Raw genomic sequence first — 19,342 nt, 5'->3', positions numbered from 1 at the left:
AACATACGATGACGTGCTATGGTACGAGCTTAACCTTTTGCGGTTTTCCTGGCGTGGCCTGCCCTATTGAAGCTGGAAAACCTAATTCAGACAGGATTCTATTCAGATATCGGCTTGACCTGCTGCACTAAAAGCGGAAACACTCAAGATAGCTAGAGTGTTTACATTCCTTTTTTACAATGACACCAGTAAAATAGGGGTTGCCTTTTGAGTCTAGTCTCTTTCAAATCGCACCCTGAACCCACCTGGGTACTAATTGCCAAGGGCTCGGCGTGCACATGACAGTTATATGTGCAGCTCGGGCCCGGGCTGCCAGGCCCTCTTTCTACACGCAGTTCTCATATGTGCAGCTGGAGCCCGGGCTGCCAGGCCCTCTTTCTACACGCAGCTCTCATATGTGCAGCAGGGGCCGGGCTGCCATGCCCTCTTTCCACACGCAGGTCTAATCTGTGTATTAGGGGTCTTACGTGATGCTCCAAGCCCTTTCGTTACACAGTACTGCTGAATGTTTGTGTGACCCTGGGCAGCGTGTTCAATCGCAATGCTGCACTGAGATCTCAATATTCTTAGTGGAGTTGTTCCTGGTAGCGTACAACAGTGCAACAACCAGTAGCCCTTTCTCACAGAATAAGGGCACCGATTCTATTATGGCATCACAGGCAGCGAAAGGAACTTCTTAACCTACCGTACAATAGGGTATAGGGAAGTGGTGTGCACAGGGTCACACGGTGTGTCGATCGTAAGAAATGGCTGTTGCAACTCAAAGAACGCATTCCAAGCCTCCACGTGTTACTTGTAATGCGCTACCGCTACTTGTTTCTGTGTTCTCGGTAGTCAGCGCTCTGCTCCCATCAAAGATAATAGGATGCTAGCATTGGAGAAGTTGTGCTATACAAGACAACTCTTCAGAACTTAATAACGCTCATTTCTTATACGTCGAGCAGGGATTATTTCACGTAAAAAGCCTTGTGATTACGCAGAGCTGTCGACCTCGGAAATAATGCTAGTGAGAGGAGACACTGGAATGCAGAGCAGCTGTTTTCCAGGTGTGACATTTAACGGTGCGTTGCAATGATGCATGGGAATTCTGAAAGAGTGTGCCAGAAAGACATGTCTTCTCTATGGAGAAGAATGCACCTCTGCCACCAGCGTCCCTTGCAGTCAGGTAACACAGAGGGACGTTTGCATTTCTAATGTGCAGGATGCGCTCTTTGCTTTGGGGTAGCCCCCCATTCTTTTGTAAGGATAAATGGGATAGGTGCATAGGACCAAATAAGACCCAATAGTTGGGGTATTCCTGAACGTAATGCTAACAATAATGTGATAATGTGTGTATTCTTATAAAGTGCTTCGTGACAGATTACTTCCTTCTAAACGCTGTAATATGTATTAGTATTACCTTACATAATGATACCCAACTTAACATCCTCATAATGTTTCAGTGCCAGAGGAGGGTGTGTGGAGGCCTCACAGGGGCTGAAAATTGAAAGAAATATGTTTGGCAATATTCCACTCTCTGGGTCACCTGCTCATGGGGTGTAGCCACCCCTCTCCCAGGTAATCCATGCCCTGCTCAAATACTTTCAAAACCATGTACCCATGTTAAACCCGCACACCCGATCTGAAGTGCTAATGGTAGCCCATGGACCAGCCAAGTTAACTGGAGGTATGTTTGTCATGGCTAGAGGCCAAGGAGCAGGCATACAGCCTTCGAGTAGGGACATAAGTCTTGCCCGTTGTCCATTGTGGGTGCTTGACAGGTTTTTCCTAGGGAATTGTAGTCCATGCACCCACAGTACTTCCCCGTCCTCCTCTTACCACCAGTGTGGCCCAGGGAAACTTGTTATTATGGCTTAATTGTCATCCTTCTGAGACCATGCCTGACACTCTTTAGGTTGTACCCCAAACTGCATACTTTTTCCTCACTCACCCCCCCCCCGTTGATTTTTGAACCCACTTAAAGTACTGTATATAATGAGTATCACTGATCTAAAGTATCTCAAGTGCTATTTGTTCATGCAAAAAAATATGGAAAATGAAGTTTCAGTGTCTTTGTTACACTAGGCACATTTTATTTGGGGAAGCAGCAGCAGGACATTACATGAGACGGCAATACAGGCGCCGTGCTCTAGTTTTGCAGCATTGGGTGCATAAACCAAAAACAATACTCATATTAAATGCCTGTTGCCCCTCCATTCCGCTCAAGAACAACAGCGAAGACCTTCTTGGCATGGTCTACTGCCTGTAAACAGGTTTGGGTTTAGGTGTCATTACATTGAACCATGTTGTCTGGTCAATCAATTCTGCTTTTTAATAGTGTGCTCATGGAGATGTTTCCCGTAACCAGTGAGTTGGGTCCAGACTATCCAAATGGGGTTTAGATCCATACATTCGGGCTGGGTTTTTGTACAGTTCAGTCCTTGTTCTGCCATAAATGCAGCAACTGAACAGTGTTTATAGTTGTGATTCTGGATGACACATAGGTTGTGAGTGTCCTTGGGGTAATGGTGTCATACATACTGATAGAGGCGTTACATCATAATGTATTATAGAAAGGCAGCACCCAATATCCATTCTAAAACATCAATGGCCCTGGACCCTTCTGGAAAACTACACCTTTAAATGTATCTTCACAGGATGCTTTGCCCAAGGATTACTCCTTTCTTCTTCAATGTCTTTCAGTTAAATCGTCTGATGGCAACAGTAGTTTTGTCTGTAAAAAGGACAACCTAGAACTCTTCCCCGGTCTCCAGCATGGACTTAACATGGACACCCTGCTTTTCTTTGTTCATGTCTGGAAAATCATGTGGATGAAGACAAGTCATGTCAGGGTTTCATGACTCCAAGAGTATGAACAGAATTGATCATTACTACTGTGTAAATGTGGGAAAATAACCAGAGACAGCCAACCCACGCATACAGTGCTCTTCATATCACTCACCTTGAACAAAACTCACGGAAAGTTCATATCTGGCAGAGACTACACTTCCCAGTAGGCACTGCCTTAATAGCACACTCCTTACTCTGCTTACATGTCTATCAGATACATTGGGGCAGATTCTCAAAAACAGGTGTTTCCCAATGACATGCACACAGGCGGATAGCTGCCATTGTGCCATTGTGCATCTCATTGTCCTCACAAAGAAAACACAAACAAATGGCCTGTGCACAAGGGTGTGCAAACTGTTGCACAAAAGATGTGCCAATGAGTGGGCATTTATTGGAGCATTTTACCAGATGCACATGTTTCCAGTGCATATGTCAGATGGGCCCTTGTTATATGCAAATGCCATCATGAGCATCACTTTGTGCTAAACACATTTGCATCTCATCAGATGCCCACACATGTGTGCATCTACCCCAAAAATCACACGCAACATTATTCAGACAATTTGCTTAAAGTTTATTTTCTTGTTGTCTTCTCTGCATAAGTTAAACAATACGACAAGAATTCATACATTTTAAATTCATCTTTGTGGTAAGTCTACTTCATGTAATGAGGTTCACTTCGCAGGAATGGTAGGGTTACCATTTAAATGTCTCATGGATTAGTTTTGACATGTAAGTCAGGAATGTTGTAGGGCTATGTCTATGATTGTGTTGATGTATAGTAGGATTATGCATTTACAGGAGTGTGTAAAAATTGTCAGTGTGAGTGCTAGACAGCTATATGGAAAGTGTTCTACTTGCTTATGTCCTCTGATTGTTTGGATCATAAATATTGCAAGATATTGGACCTCTGAAATGGGTCTGGGGCGTGCATTTGGTCATGTATTGCCAGAACAGATTTGAGGAACATCTAGCTGCATACTATCCTGCCTCAAACGAGTATGCTATCACACAGTGGTGATAGATGTAACGGTTTGCCGAAGCTCCATAGTAGCACTTGCATTCATGATTATGTTGCATGCATCACACATGATCTGTACATGCAAGGAATGCCACTGTATCCTGTTCCTATGGAAGTGTCCCATTGCCTCAGGGTTATGAGGGCCATATTGGTGCAATAAATGGCAATGCAAACACAAAGTGCACAGCTATGTCATAAAATGCATTCACTATTCTGGACCTGGTACGCCTGGTATACCTGGTATATAAGCATACCAATCTATACCTTGGCAGATGTAAGGATATCATTGAAGACCTTGCATAGGGCCTACGTGGATTATGATATCATCAGTGTGACACAACTGGACATGTGGAAGGAGCCTATAGCAACATTGACTTACATTGTGGGTGTGGTATGGGACCCCTCCCACTGTCTCACCCTCTCCAGTATGATATGTGGTACATCTGGGTGGCCTCTTTATCAGCCAATTGAAATGGGATGATCTTCCTACTGTATCATTTCCCTCCTCAGCATGACACCTACTGAACTGGCCATTTTGGGAATATGTATCTGTCTCTCTGTGCTGGGATGTTATACTGTATTGTTGTTTCTGATTGGGGAAAACGGTGTGCTTCATTGGTTGAACAAAGCAGTTGCACTCTTTCAGGGCCACTTGCTCCACGTTGTGAAAGAAAAAAATGTTGAAGGGCAATTTTTGGCACAAATCCGAGGGTGAAATTTTGTGAATCTGGATGTTGGCGCATCTTTGCTCACTTTCTGAGGTCACTCCCCCTTTGCATGCTGGATTTGGGGTATTTACTTTATTTAATCCCACTTTGCACATCTTTCTCGCACATTGGGCCAGATTCTCAAATAAAAGCGCAAATAAAAGTAGCTCAGAGAATGTGCTTTTTCATTTGAGCCATTGTTCACAAAGGTGTCATGAACATTTCTGGAGGGGCTAGACAATAGCACACAGATGCTCTGTCCTGCTCCTTGCATGCATTATCCCAACATTAATGTATTGCAGGATACCAGTGTCAATGTGTTTGCTGGGAGCGCATTTCCCTGAGATAGTTGTTATAGATATGATATGATAGGTTATTTATAACGCTCTTAATACCCAGCTCCGTGTCGTCTTGCTTCCAAGGTGAGCATGTTACCCCTGAGCTATCCTCCCGAGACTCTCTTCGTGAAATAACTAACAAAAAAACATTTACACCCCCATGTTGCGGGATGGAAATGCTAGTTGGACAGCTGGCATTTAAACTTCAAAAGAAAATCTTGACATTGTCAGAAATGACCCTGCCATGATTTGTGCCTCCTCCTGGGACTGTTTTAAAAGGCACAGGGGTATGCCCCTCATTGATGGGAATTTTGAAGAGCTTCCTGTATGTGAATTTATGATGTGCTTGAAATTGCCCAGAAATGCCCCCTTATTTGCTAAAATGCGCAAAGTGGCAAAATGGCCTCTAAATGAGCACATCTAAGGTGCCCTTTGTTAATTGGGCAGATACTTTGTTGGTGCAAGCGAGGATATGCACTAGCGCATCTACTCACATGTGCCAAAAAATGGTTTGAGAAACTATCCCATCGTTTCATCCTAAACTGGCACATCTCTGAGACCTGACAAGGATGATGTCTGCTGAATGAAGTTCGGATACATCACTAAACTTTATATACTCTCCTGGAGGGAGTATTTCTTTGAGTCAATCCCGCACCATTGGGGATGTTTTTAATATCCTGGAACACAGATCGATGTTCCTGAAGCCTGCTACCCAGTTGGTGATTAAAGATTGAAGGAAATTCCCTCGGGCCACACGCTTCCCTTGGGCACAGACGAGACAGGATTTAATTATGAACTGTCTCAATCCACTCTCATTCCTTAGGATTGTTAACTCAGTATGAATCATTGATGTGATTATGTTCTGATCGGGGACAGTTTCTCTTGCTATCCCTATTAGATAACCGACGCACCACCGGCCACCTAGGGAGAGCTTGCCCTGTCAGGGAGTGCTTCTTGTGAGAGACAGTGTGTGTGTTTTGTGATATTAGCACGGATGAGAACGTTACTCAGTGTGCAACATATTTACTCCATAGCCCGTTCTTTTGTACTATAAAACTTTACTAGATAATGGTAGGAATGCAATTGAAGCTACTGTAGCTCGAAGCTACGTCCCAGGTATTTCTGGTTTACATCTCTGAGATGCACACTTCTATGAATGAGGCAGAGCTATTTTTGTAGCATTTTATTTTTAAGAATCAGGTTCTCCATGTCCCAGTAGAATCTCTGTGTTAATAGCACTAAACTCGCTGGGTGCACCTATCTGGCAGAGACTACACATCCCATCATGCACTGCCATAAGAGCACACAATTCGCTGTAGTATCATATTTGGCAAAACTACAATATCCCTGTGCCATGAACCAGAGTTATCCAACACATGCATACAGCGCTGTATATTAACAGTGTGCACCAGGACCCCAACCGGCCCAATAAAGCTGGGGGTTGCCCAATAGCACTTTAAGATGAGGTAGCAGCACCCGTGAGATGGATGGGGATGCAGATTCGTACTCTAGCATCGAATCAATAATGACAACTAAATGGTTTGGCAGAGGGAGTGTGTTTAATGACAAGTACAAAAAACGGGGAGTTCATTAACATCAGCTGTTGCTTGATCTTCCTTCTCACTTCAACTCCAAAGAACATCATAGAAAAAAAATGTTTTATGCTAAAAACTCGTCATCATGGACGTGTAACGCTTAAAATGTTGCATGCAATTCTATTGGTTATAGTAAGGTAACTTTACTATAGGTACTATATCTGTATATGGTAACGGGGTGACAGGATTGGGTAATCAGTGTCAGATGGGACATCTAAGTCCTTCCTTCAGAATAGCTATTGTAGACGTCACTAAAAGTACGACGTCCCATTGGTTCTACAAACTATAGGATCCAAGATTACTTGGTCCATTGTGATTGGGTTTGTGCCAAGCCTTCTTGTACTTTTCCACTGTCTTAGCAGCGTGCAGAGTGGTCAGCCAGGTGCATGGTGCTCTCCCACTCTTCCAGCCTTCTCCCAACCATTGCATCATCAATCACCTCCCCAATGGCTATGTGTCAATTATTTCTTGTTGGTTTGGCCTTGCAACTGCATCTCTGTCAAGAAGAGTTCAGATATCTGTGCATGGCACAAGTCCACACGTAGGTGTGAAGGCCCCAACTCTTCTTAGTTGGCAGGTAAGGTGATTCAGACACCGTGAAAGTGTCTCCTTTTCCACGCAATCCATCTATTTGGTTTAGCATTCTGCCCATCGCCTGCCTTCTGCTACTTATCTTGACTTCTTTGAACAGGAGACTGCTCTTTGCTTCATAAATCGTATCTATGGTTTGTCTATGTCAGCCGGTGAAACCTTGGCTTCTTGGTATGGGTTGCATGCGTCTGAGTTTGGTTTCTTGTCTTTTAGCTTTTGATTCTCATGTTGAGGAGCTCCTCTCCTGCAGCCTTTTAGTAACGTTTGGTTGATTCTGCTCTTGTGCATGGTGGAAGTATACTTATATAAAATGCTAATTATTGAGGTAGATATGTATAGGTGGCGCTTGCTGCAATCTATTTTACTACTAAGCATAGCAAGCTGCACGATTTTCTCAGCTTTCTTGTGGTTCCAAGCATATGTACATGTGTAAACTGGCTGCACATCTTCATCACGCTTATGGCATAAGCTTTATACCTTTGACCTCCTTATTTTGCTTTAGATTCATGATGTCCCTTATCCATGGTGTTTCGTCTCTTTTCGTCATTCACAGGTTTTCATATCTTCAATATGTGAGTCAGTCCGGGTTCTTGTGACATCACCATTCGTCTTCCTTTAGGCCTTTCTTGGCTTCTTCAGGCATTGTTTTTTGACAATCGTCAGTTTGTCCCACTTGTGGATTTGGTTTTCTCAATGGGTACCTTACTGTCCAAGGTTTCTTAAGTACAGGTACTTCAATAGGTGCTGTCTGTCTCATAGATACCAGGCAGAGCCCCACTGCTGCTCTCTCCTGGTTTATTTGCTCATCATATGTCACATTCTTCAGCGTGAAAGTTCCTGGCACTTCAAAATGGGCGATTTGAGTGTGGGTCAGGCTTGGGACCTCCTCATCGACCACTTTCATTTTTTCCTTGGTGTCCATATTTTCAGAATCCTCTGCATTCACTTCTCCTTCATCTTCTAGGTTCACACATGATAGTCTGTTGAAATGTCTCTTTGGGGTCGATATTTTTATGACTCCGTTCAAGTTTCCTGCTGCTCTCACGTGTTCGTCTTTGTTCCATGTCATCAGTTGACATGATTGATTGATTGATTTATTTATTTATTTATTTATATAGCGCTTTATACCAAGGCGCTGTACAGTGGAACAACATAATACAAAATAACAACAACATTTAACAATGAGAGCAAAATTTACATCATGAATCATTCAACAAAACAGTGCAAAGAGCAATTAACTTAGGTGGGGGGGCGGAAAGGGGAGAGGGAAGAGGTGGGGGGAGTAGGAAATGGACAGGGCGAGGGAGAATGGAAGGGGAAAAGAGAGGAGTAGGAGAGGGGAGAGAGGAATCAGATGAGGGTAAGAAGAGGTGGGGTGGGGGAAGTGAAGAGAGCAGAGGAGAAGTTTTCAAGGAGGGGAATGGAGGAGGAGGGATTTAAGGGCAGTGCGAAATGAGGTGAAGGTTGTGGTAGAGCGGATTGTAAGAGGGAGCGATTTCCAATGCAGGGGTGCAAGGAGTTGGAATGAGCGGAAACGGGAAGAAGGGCAAGGGGAAGGAGGAACAGTGAGAAGGAAATGGTCAGCGGAGTGAAGGGAGCGGGAGGGGGAGTAGAAGGAGAGGAGGGAGGAGATATAAGGAGGAGCAAGACCATGGAGGGATTTGAAGACAAGGCAGAGAAAGTAGAACTTTAGTTGTGAGTGGAAAGGTATCCAGCCAAGGTGAGAGAGCGAGGAAGAGATGGAGTCACGGGAGGTAAGGAGACAAAGGGTACGGACAGCAGAGTTCCTCCTGGTGCATAAATGCTAGTTTTCACGAAGACTCTTATTTCTTCATCAGTCAGGTCTTTGGGCTTCCATCCGGGTCTGACATCAATCATGGTCTTCAACCCTATGGCTTATTTTAGCAGTTTTCTGGCACTGGGAGATTATTATTTTGATAACACAGAATCCGAGCAATATCATCACTAGCAGGGCTCCTAAGAATTTGAATGCATATGCCATCCATTGTGGAACCCATGAGAATAGCGATCCAAACCAACTTTTGTCGTCCACTTCGTCAGTTTCATCAATCATTTGATTCTGTAATTACGTCAGCATACCTATGGCCTCTGTTAATGTTCCATTTTCTTCGTCTTGAGATGGTATAAAATGCGCAACACGATTTTCCGATTTTTGCACAAACACCTCCAACCATGGCTGTGATCATGTCGAGGACATATCTGTTCTGGAGAGTCATTAGTCGAATCACCTTTAACTCTTCCTTGATTGCTTTGAATCCCTTTATGGTTGTGTTGATGGTTTGCAGTAACTCTCATCTGGTTATATGGAAACATTTAGTATTTGCTTCAACTTGGACCCCTGGCATGAAGATTGTTGTGAACACTGATGAGATCAGACTGAACAGTCTGTGTTCATACAGGATTGCATGGAAAGCTTCCTCTGATTTGGCAGAAAAGTAATTCTCTCTCTTCATCAGTTCCACAGATCTTCTTTTTCTTAGATGAGCATCGGCTTTCGGGAAACTGTCAATATTCAGATCACTTTTTGGAATCACCAATGCTGGAACATGGACATTCACTATTGTGCATATACCTCCCCAATTCTTCGGCAGCCTGATATATGGCCTGGTTCCACATGCCCAGTAATGATCCATGATTAATGCGGTACCATGTGCCATTCCTGTGGCATCAAAGATACGTCCACAGTTCTGATTTTCTCCCATTTTCCTTGTACCATTGTTTCTGAAGCACAGTTTGGCATTTTCCAATGGCACTATCTTTAGGGGTCCTCCTCTGTCTTCGACCCATGTTAGTAGTTTAGCGAGTTTTGGCCATAATGGTCTGTATATCTTCTGTGAATTGTCAATTGCTTCTTTGCAGGCTTCAAGGACCATCCATGCTCTGCAAATCACTATTCCTTTCTCCCATCCGTCTGGTAAAAGCACTGTTCCCCAGATTTGCATTTGGCCTTTGTTCTTCCATTTTCTGGCTTCTTCTGGAGTTCTTCCTTTGACGTTCAGTTTTTGATTTGCCTCTCTTCTGATCTCTGCCCCTTTAACTCCAGGCTTCTCGTATCTGATCACAATGTGCTTTGTCTTTCCATTATTTCTTGTCTTTATGTCCTGGACATAGTCGTCTTCTTTTGGATCAGTTGCTTCAGTTGCCCATTTCAGTGAGGCATCACTTCCCATGAACTGGCTTCTGGTCTTGCACATTGCTATGTGTGACAGACAGTGTGCTGTCTGGACATCGACTTCTACAGCTACAAAGATCTTTGACTTCCCCATGCTGTAACTTAGGAGTGCAAAAACAAAGCATTCCTCCTCTGAATTTCGTCTTCCAACTTCTTTCATATGCTGGTACCATATGCTTTTCCCCAAGTGTGCTGTGCTGTCCAAGTAGTCGTTTAGTTCACTGTCATCTCCTTGTATGCTTCTCTTGATTTTCAGGGCTTCCATGTAGTTTGCTATAAATACATCCTTGAATACCTGCGTATGGCTTCTTCTTACTGGAGGTTTCTCGGGTACCTAAATCCAGGGTTCAGGCCTCTTCATCTGTACTGGTGGAGTAGGCAAAAGTCTGGCAATTTTTACCTTCTCCTCTTGTATTCTTTTTCTTTTGGTTATAAATGTCCATATCCACTCTACCATTGGTCCAGTATATGGCTGTATTGTAGAACTCGTACTTGTCCCCTTCATTGGATCATGTGTGCTTATCAATGCTGTCTCGGTTGTTTCATTCTCCAACTCCTTTTGTCTCTTTAAAGGTTAAGCTTTTCCCACTTGTCTTATCAATTCACTTGTAGGGTAGCTTCTGAAAAGGCGCTGTATGTTTTTCTGCCACCTTTTGCACAGCACTTTTGCACTCTGCTATATAAAGTGAGTAAATGCTGCCGGGCATGCTTGCATGCCGGGCAGCGTTTACCTTTAATTATGAGTGGCGCTGACCATGCTCGCATGGCCAGCCGTGCTCACAATTGCAATTAAAAACTTCCCTGAAATGCTTGCATGTTGGGCAGTGTTTTGTTTTCATTGTGAACACTGCTTCCCATACCTGCATTGTAAGAAGTGTCCACAATTACAAATGCAAGTTGTCCGATATGGGAGCAAGTCAGGCCAATGCGTACAAGGGATTTCTATGGGCTCCGCCGGATATATGCTTTTGCTTAAAGCCAACTGTCCCCAATGTGATCTCCAGAATTGTTTTGGGGTGAACATCCATGCTGGCGCAAATGCTGGAGCATTTTATGCAGCAGAGGGGAGATGGTGGTAGAAAGACAATGGGCCTCATCACACGGTAGGCGGTAGCCATGGCGCTATTAGCGCCATAGCTACCCCCTTAGCGCATTCCGGGTCCGTGTTCCCGGAATAGGGACTTACTGGGTCATTCCGACCTTGGAGGACCCGGTAAGTCCCCATTCCGGGAACCATTCCCCATTCCCATTGAGTCCCAATAGGGCTCAATGGGAATGGGGAAGTCGCTAATAACGGTACCGCAATTTTCGGTACCGTTATTAGCTCTGAATTCCCTTAACGGGTCCCGTCCTTAACACCAGGTCAGACCTGGTGTTAAGGAAGGAACCCACTAAAGGACCTCGTAGTAGGGCGGTAAGGGATTACCGGCACAGGTGCCCTTACCGGTGCCGGTAATCCCTTACCACCTACCGTGTAATGAGGCCCTATGTTGCGTTCAACCCCACCTCTCCACCTTACAAATGATTGAAAATGCTGTGTGGTGTGAATGAAAGACGTTAAAGCCTTACTCAAGGCTTTTACGTTTTTGATTCACGTTACACCACAATGTAACATGCGCGCCAAAGTGATTTGCCCTAGATCACACTATTTGGCCAAGTTGGGGACCTTTGGAGATCTCTTCATAAAGCCAACAAATAAGAAACACACTAATGCCAAATTTGATGAACACCAGGGCTTTAAATGGGTCAGTCCTAACCATCCCTCAGTACCTACACTTCTCATTTTTACAACATTGAGTACCCAGACTTCTCCAAGCTGAAGGGGAGTACCAGTACTCAACTATGGGCTGGGAGAAAATGAAAACATTTTATTTAACGGTACCACGATTAAGCAATAAGCTTCTACAGCATTTACTGTCTCCTTGTCTTCCTTCCCCCACCCGCGCTGTCCATTATTATTCTTTCAAGGGTCCACGCTCCAATACAAACGAGAAGCCAAATATACAGCTCCATAGCAGCCAGTGTGCTGATCAAGCAACACTATTTTGTGAATTGGGCTTTAGTTTGTCTCTCACGTTATAACACTCTCTCAAAAGCTTTCATGTGGCGGACGGATTGCCGGTTGATAGCGTCCGGCACACCTCTTCCTCCGGCAGCACCAGGCAATTATTTCTTTTTAACATGTTTCCTTGCTATTAGCAGTGCCTTTTCTTAGGTATAAATGTTTAGGTGCCTGAATCTGTGATGGGATTTTTCAGATTGAATGCTTCTGCGTCACTCCATTTATCTGCCAAATAAAGTACCTTCATACTGGGCAATTGTAATTGGTTATTTATAACGCGCTTAATATTTCTAAGCGCGGACCAGGGGATTGAACCTGTGTTTCCCAGGAACTATCCGTCTGAGTCTAATGAAGGCAACAACAACAAGAACTCCACTATTAAAGCCTAATTTACATCGATGATGCCTGCTAGTTTGACACATACAAAGGGTTTGATTTTATGTGGTTAGTCACATTTTCTTAACATAATGCATTCAAGAAGTATGACGTATGTGTCAAACAATTACTTTTGGCAAGTGACCTCACAAATTGTATTATACTTTGTGCAAAAGTGGTTTAAAACAGAAGAGATTTGTCATGCTTGTATTAATTTGCATTCTGAAACATTGACTGTTCCATTCAGGGTGTGTAAAATAAAGTTGCAATGATACTTTTTTGACTTAACATGTTTATGTAGTTATGTTAAAAGAATGTATTGAGCACACGTACACCTAGAGGCTTCTTGGCGCTAGTTGTGCAGACGGAGAATGATATAAATAGAGCTAAAATAGGAGCATCTTTAGCGAGCAGGGAAAGACAAAATGATCCACAGTCCCACGTAAGGTGAGAGGCAAATCGTTCCAGGCTCTGGCGGAAGCTACTGAAAACGCACGCCCGCCTGTTCTTGAGATTCTGAACCGGGAACTATCACTAAGAAGGCAGAGTGAGAGCACAGCACATGCGCCGGAGCATAGGGTACACATTTCTCCTGCAGATATTCCGCTCCAAGGCCATAGAAGGCCTGGTGCACCATGCACAATGCCTTGAAAAGAACGTGGCTTTCACCAGGAAGCCAATGAAGTTTCTTTAATAAGAGGGAGATGTGCACCCAAACAGAAGGGCGAAAAATAGCTCTGGCCACCGCATTTTGGAATAGCTGCAGCCAGTTGAGAAGGTAGTGAGGTTGAGCCATATAGAGTGAGTTGCAGTAGTCAAACCCACTCAAAACCAGCGCTGCTACTACTGGAGCCTGACACTCAGCTGGAATGAAAGGGAGGACCGTCAGAAGAATCCAGAACTTGAAATGCCCAGTTTTGCAAACTTCCGGCACCTGCTCATCCATGGCAAGAGATGCCGAGAGTCTGACCCCCAGATTCTTCACTGACGACACAGGTACGGGAAGAGGGCCAAGGAAAGCAGGCCAGAACTCTGCGGTCCAATAATGGAGGGGGGGAGGAAGTACCCATGACAGAACCTCAGTTTTACTGCCGTTAAGTTTTAACCAATTAGATTTCATCCATGATCCGAGATCCTCCATACACTTCCTCAGCCGTGCCGCTGTTTCGGCTTGAGTAAGGTCCAGAATAACCAAGATTTGGGTGTCGTCCGCATACGAATAATAACATAACCCATGAGACAGAATGAGAAGCAGGAGGGGCCTGACATAAACATTAACCTTATAAGTGCCACGGGCCGTTTCTATCGGCCCAGGCATGCTAATCTAAGTGCTGGGCCGATAGCGTCGGCCGAATGATTCATCTCCAAATGGGAGGAGATTTCTGTTTTCCCCATCTCTCCTATCCAATGCAGAGCAGTTCAGCATACTTTATAACCCCACCCTCTTCCACAATTTCACATAATATGTAATTGGGGGAGGGAAATGCAGGTGCAAAGAGCGCCTCATTCGAGCTGCTTCTGCCGTGATTAGAGAGAAGCACCACCCTTCAGTGGGAGTTGTATTTTACAGTTTCCTCGACTCCTAAACCAATGTGTGACCCTCAAATACAAATACACGCCCCTTTGATTAATATTCTGTATTTGGGAGTGGGATGTACAATTGTTCCAGCACTCCTCCAGGTCCCTGTGGACGCTACCATTTGTGTCAATTTTAAATGTGTCCCTGCAGATCAGGGCTATTGCAGCTCCACAACTGCAAAACCACAGACTCACTCAGAAAAAAATGTACATGTTCTGTGAAACTAATGACAACAACGAAAACCCTCGTTGGCTTCGCAGTCCTCTTTTTTTTTTTTTTTTTGCTTCCCCCGAAACGGGCCAGAGATAGTTTTGCCCTTTCACAGCCGCACCCCAGCCCCTCCCTTTCAGGCCTGCTTTCCTGCACGTGCACAGACTAAGACTGGAGCCGTTATTGTTTTTGCTGCGTGTGTACTGCCATCTCGTTATTTTACATGTTTAGGTAAGTGAGATTACTTATTCATTTATAATGTCATCAACGGCAAGTGATTTCACGCTTTCATCGATTCTGCAAATGCTGTCTGAGAATTGATATCTGAGTTATTTTCTCGCCGATTTCACTTCCCAGACTGCAGCATTTGCAGCTTTTTCATGTGATCCATGTGAACTTTGCTTTTCAGTCTGAAAGTCAGGAACTGACCACTGCATCGTTCAACGCTTCTGCTAACAACGTGTGCAGGCTGCAGCAGGACATTTAGGCACACGCCATGTTTGACTGTTTTTGCCAGTGCAAACCCTGACAACCTCCTGAGCAGGGGTGCAATACAAGTGCACTTGAGAGGTCAGTAGTATTTGGAAGGGACATGTATTTTGCAGTTTAAAAAAATAAATGTCGGAAATACATGTCGAGGTCCTCTCTGTTCTCGCTTCTATGTTGTGTGGGTGTCTCCCTGTTTATGGGGGTTTCTTATCCATTGCCCGGTGTGTGTCACTACCCTGTTTTTTTTATAGCACCCCACATTTAAATTCAGGGATGTCCGTTTCAAGTGCACAGTACACGTGTGCCAGAGAAGATCTGTGCATTTTACGTTGGAAGTTGTTAGTTTCAGCTGCCCGGGGATGAGCTTGCTTGTGCACGTGTTCCCTTTTCTCCTTCGAGCAAACTGTGATTCTGCCAGTTAACAACACATTGCGATATCTAAGGCGGAAAGTGCTGCTGATGTTTGTGTCACACTTAGGATTTGATTTGTTTTCTTCAAAACGGGTCTAATTTGGTGCAAGGGCTATTTGGGAGCAGCCGCTAATTTCAGTATTGGACCGCTGCGCCATAATAGCCGTCGCGCCAAATGAGCTGGGGCAAGATTTTTGTTGCTCCACTGTTGCCGCGCCGAAGGGGGCTTTGGGGACACAGCGGTGTGTCAAAATGGCCCGTACCTAAACGTGGTGCACTGTGAGCAGGCCCATGGAAAGAAAGCAACACAAGGCGCACTACAGATAAAGACTGCATTGATATGCTGCTGGTTTGTCTGAATGCTGCAAATCTGTGCAACGAATGGCGAAGCATGATTTCTTTTCGTTTATTTTCACTTGCACACTACTTGGTATCACTTAATATCTCACTGCAATGCAGGCTGCTTTCTAGAACCACCGTGCCCCTGCTACCATGATCTAAGAACACATATGGGCCTGATTCACAGAGCATTTGTCAATGGGATTGCACCACTATAAAACACTTCTGTGAATAAGGCCCAAACATGTCTGAGTTTCTAATACCCCAATCAATGCTCTGCCCGTCTACTGCACCTCCCTATAAGCCTCTTACCCCCCTCCCCATGCCCTAACACTTTTCTATTAGCCGTTCACTGCCCACACCTGCCGCACAGCTTTCCATCAGGCCTTTGCTGTCTCCACCAGCCCCAGCATTACACCATCAGTCTCTCACTGTCCCTCAGTGCCCCAATCTTCTCCATCAACATTTTCTCAGCCCCTCACTGGCCCCACATCTATCGCCCAGCTGCTTCCCATCAGGTCCTCGCTGCACCCACCTATCGTAGCTCCTCTCTACAGTCACAAGCTGCCCCGCACCTCTCCATCAGCCCCTGACTTCCCTCATTTGCCCCAGCACCTCTGCATCAGCCTCTGACTGCCACCATTTGCCCCAGCACCTCCCCTACAGTCGCAAGCTGCCCCCCATCAGCCCCTGACTGCCCCCATTTCCCCCAGCACCTCTTTTTCAGTCCCTCGTTGCCCACACCTCTCCATCAGCCCCTGACTTCCCTAATTTGTCCTAGCACCTGTCCATCAGCCCCTGTCTGCCCCCACCTACCCAGCACCTCTCCTTCAGTCCCAAGCTGCCCCAGCACCTCTCCATCAGATCCTGACTGTCACCATTTGCCCCAGCACCTCACCTTCAGTCCCATGCTTCCCCACACCTCTCCATCAGTCCCTCACAGCCCCCATTCGGCGCCGCTCCTCTCCGTCCACCCCTCACCGCCCTTATACCGCTCCATCAGCCCCTCGCTGCTCCTCACAATGTCATCTACCCATCCCCCCTTGTCACCAGACCCTCCTTCTCCAGGTCACCCTCCCCCTATTCCCTGTATCCCTTTTTCCCTGTACCCCTTCTTCCTGTCACCTGCCCCTTCCCTCTTGTCTCCCTCTGTATCATCTGCCTTTTCTCCCATGTGTCAGCCTTCACTCACACCCATGTCATCAGCTCCTTATTCCCCTGTCACCTGCCACTTCTTCTCCATTTTCCTGTCACCTCTTTTTATCGCTGTGTCTCAGATTCTCCCCCACCCATGATACCTATCCCTTCTCCCCATGACTCCAGCTTCTTCTTTCCCAGTCTCTTCTCTCTCATGCCAGCATCCTTCCTCTCACCTGTGTCAGCTCTCCTATTGATATGTGCCCATTCCCTTCTCCCATACACCTCTGCTGCTTCGTCCTCTGTCACCTGCCCCTTCTCCTCCCTGTCACCTTCCCCTTCTCCCTCTTATAACCTACCTTCCTTCCCCCATGCCATCTGCTCCATCACACCCGTTATAAACAGCCTTTCACCCTACCCATGGCCTAAGCCCATGTCCCCATGTTATTTGCCAGCCCCTTCCTCACCATGTCACAAGCACACTGTTTTCCCATGCCTCTTCTGCCCATGTCACCAGCTCCTTCTGCCCCTGTCACCTGCCACATATTCAGCTTCTTGTCCCCTGTTCCTTGTCCCTTATGCCACAGCCTCTCATCCTGCCCATGTTACCTGTCCCTTTCCTTCCCATGTTCAACCTCTTTTTCACTTTCCCTTCTCCTCAGTGTCATATTCCTTCTCTCTGTGTCATTTGCGCCTCCTCTCCATGTCACCATCTTTCCACCATCTGTGTCACCTGTCCCTTCTACCCCGGTCCACCTCCCTTAAGCTTGTCCTTCATTGAAGTTCTGTTAAAAACAAGCATTGTCAAAGTCAACATGTTGGCTTGTGTATAAGTATTATGCATTTGCCATGCACTGCCATTAGATGCCCTGGTACTTGCACCATTTTGCACCTGCTACCATCAATGGTCAGTTAATTCCACTACTGCAGTGCCTTGCAAGTGCCATTCCCATTCCTACACAACAGCCAAAACTGTTGGCATTGCCAATGCTTGTTTGTTTCATTTTTGTTTGTAATACCCTTTAGGCTAGCATACGAGAGTGGTTTATAACCAGGTGGTCTTTCAAGATTGTAAAACAGTTATGACAATGGGTTATTGCTTGAAGAACACTTAGTGTAGTAGTACAATGCGGTGGGAAAGGGACTAATGTATTGTTTCTTTTTTCAGCATTGCCAATTATATGATTTCTGATTCTCTCCGATGGTCCCTTTTGCTGCCTAGGAGTTCAACTGCATCACACCAGCGACCCATCCAAGTAACTGTATAGAGGCTGCTGGGATCCTGCCACTGACATCCTTTCATCAATGTGAGGTAGGTTTGTTAATGATTTGCCGATTTTTAAGCACTTGAATCATGGCACCTTTCTGTGAGTTATCCCCTGCCGCGACCACATCAAATCCAAAACATGTTGCAAGGCAGTTTTTAATCATGTACTACTTGTTCTGCAAAACATTTCAGGAGGGGAGATGGAGGTAACCCCTTCAAATGTTGGGAGCAGGGCTAACCTCAGAGACTGTGGGAGGAGGGGCAAACCTACTTGTGCAGGGGCATCTAACTTCTTGAAACATTCTAATGAGGCTATTCTGGTGAAGCTTTAATGTTAAAAGCAATTAACTCTCTCAGTCATGACTGAATCCGGATGGCTGCAGGAGTTAGCTGTGTTCTGACTTGTAGCCCCTACACCTACCCCTCTAATCACTCTCCTGACATGCAATCTTGACTGGGGGGCATGCATGCATGAGTTCAGAGGCATGCAACAGAGCGAGGGTTAGATAAACCTGCAAGGGTGGGTGACCAAAGCATGTGGCAGTGTGCAGGGGCTTATTGAAATTACATGGCAGTTCTGGGGGGGTATTTTAGAGGCTTCACCCAATCCTCTAAACCACTTACCTTTGTCTTGTCTCTCTTCCCGCAGTGAACAAGGATTCCCCCTATCTAAGTCCAAAGCCGGATGAGTGGAACACCCTGGGCAGGAGCCACTTGCAGCACCTCCATGGCCTTGAGAAGACTCCCTGGACCAGGAGTCCAAGTACAGCAGGTAAGAGAGTACCCGAAAGACCAGTGTGGTGACTGCAGTGTGCCATGGAGAGTGGGGTGGAAGGTGGCAGCAGAGACCTGCTGTGGGTGGGGGGTATGCACCAGGTAGGCCGGTGCATGCATTAGGGTGATTGGGGGTGGGACGAACTGTGCTTTTGGATGTCATTCCCTGATTCACCTTCATTCGGGTGTGTCCTTGAGCAAGTGACATGTGTTAGGGAATTGTTACGGACGTGTAGCCTTCACAGGTGACCCTGGTGTAGGGGGCATTTGTGAGGTAATGCTAGTATTTGATCCCACTCTGAGGACTTCAACCTCAGCAGTTACGAGGCTTTGAATGGTGGCACCCACCCATGTTTTCATTTGGGGGAGCAGGCACCCCCAAATGTTTGTTTGGGATTTTTATTTTAACAGAGTCACGTGGCACC

At 45.6% G+C, this 19,342-nt stretch overlaps 1 long non-coding RNA gene across 1 annotated transcript; it reads left to right on the top strand.

Moving 5' to 3' along the window:
- Positions 1–14,568: 14,568 nt before the first annotated feature.
- On the top strand, positions 14,569–18,909 carry LOC138581903 (uncharacterized). The gene is made up of 3 exons (XR_011304858.1): positions 14,569–14,731; positions 18,045–18,188; positions 18,793–18,909. It is a non-coding gene; the product is annotated as an uncharacterized lncRNA (long non-coding RNA).
- Positions 18,910–19,342: the final 433 nt, after the last annotated feature.

Source organism: Ambystoma mexicanum, chromosome 3q (assembly GCF_040938575.1).
Source record: "Ambystoma mexicanum isolate Mex_15411 chromosome 3q, UKY_AmexF1_1, whole genome shotgun sequence".
NCBI classification, from domain to species: domain Eukaryota; kingdom Metazoa; phylum Chordata; class Amphibia; order Caudata; family Ambystomatidae; genus Ambystoma; species Ambystoma mexicanum.
This window is presented reverse-complemented; position numbering and strand designations above follow the sequence as displayed.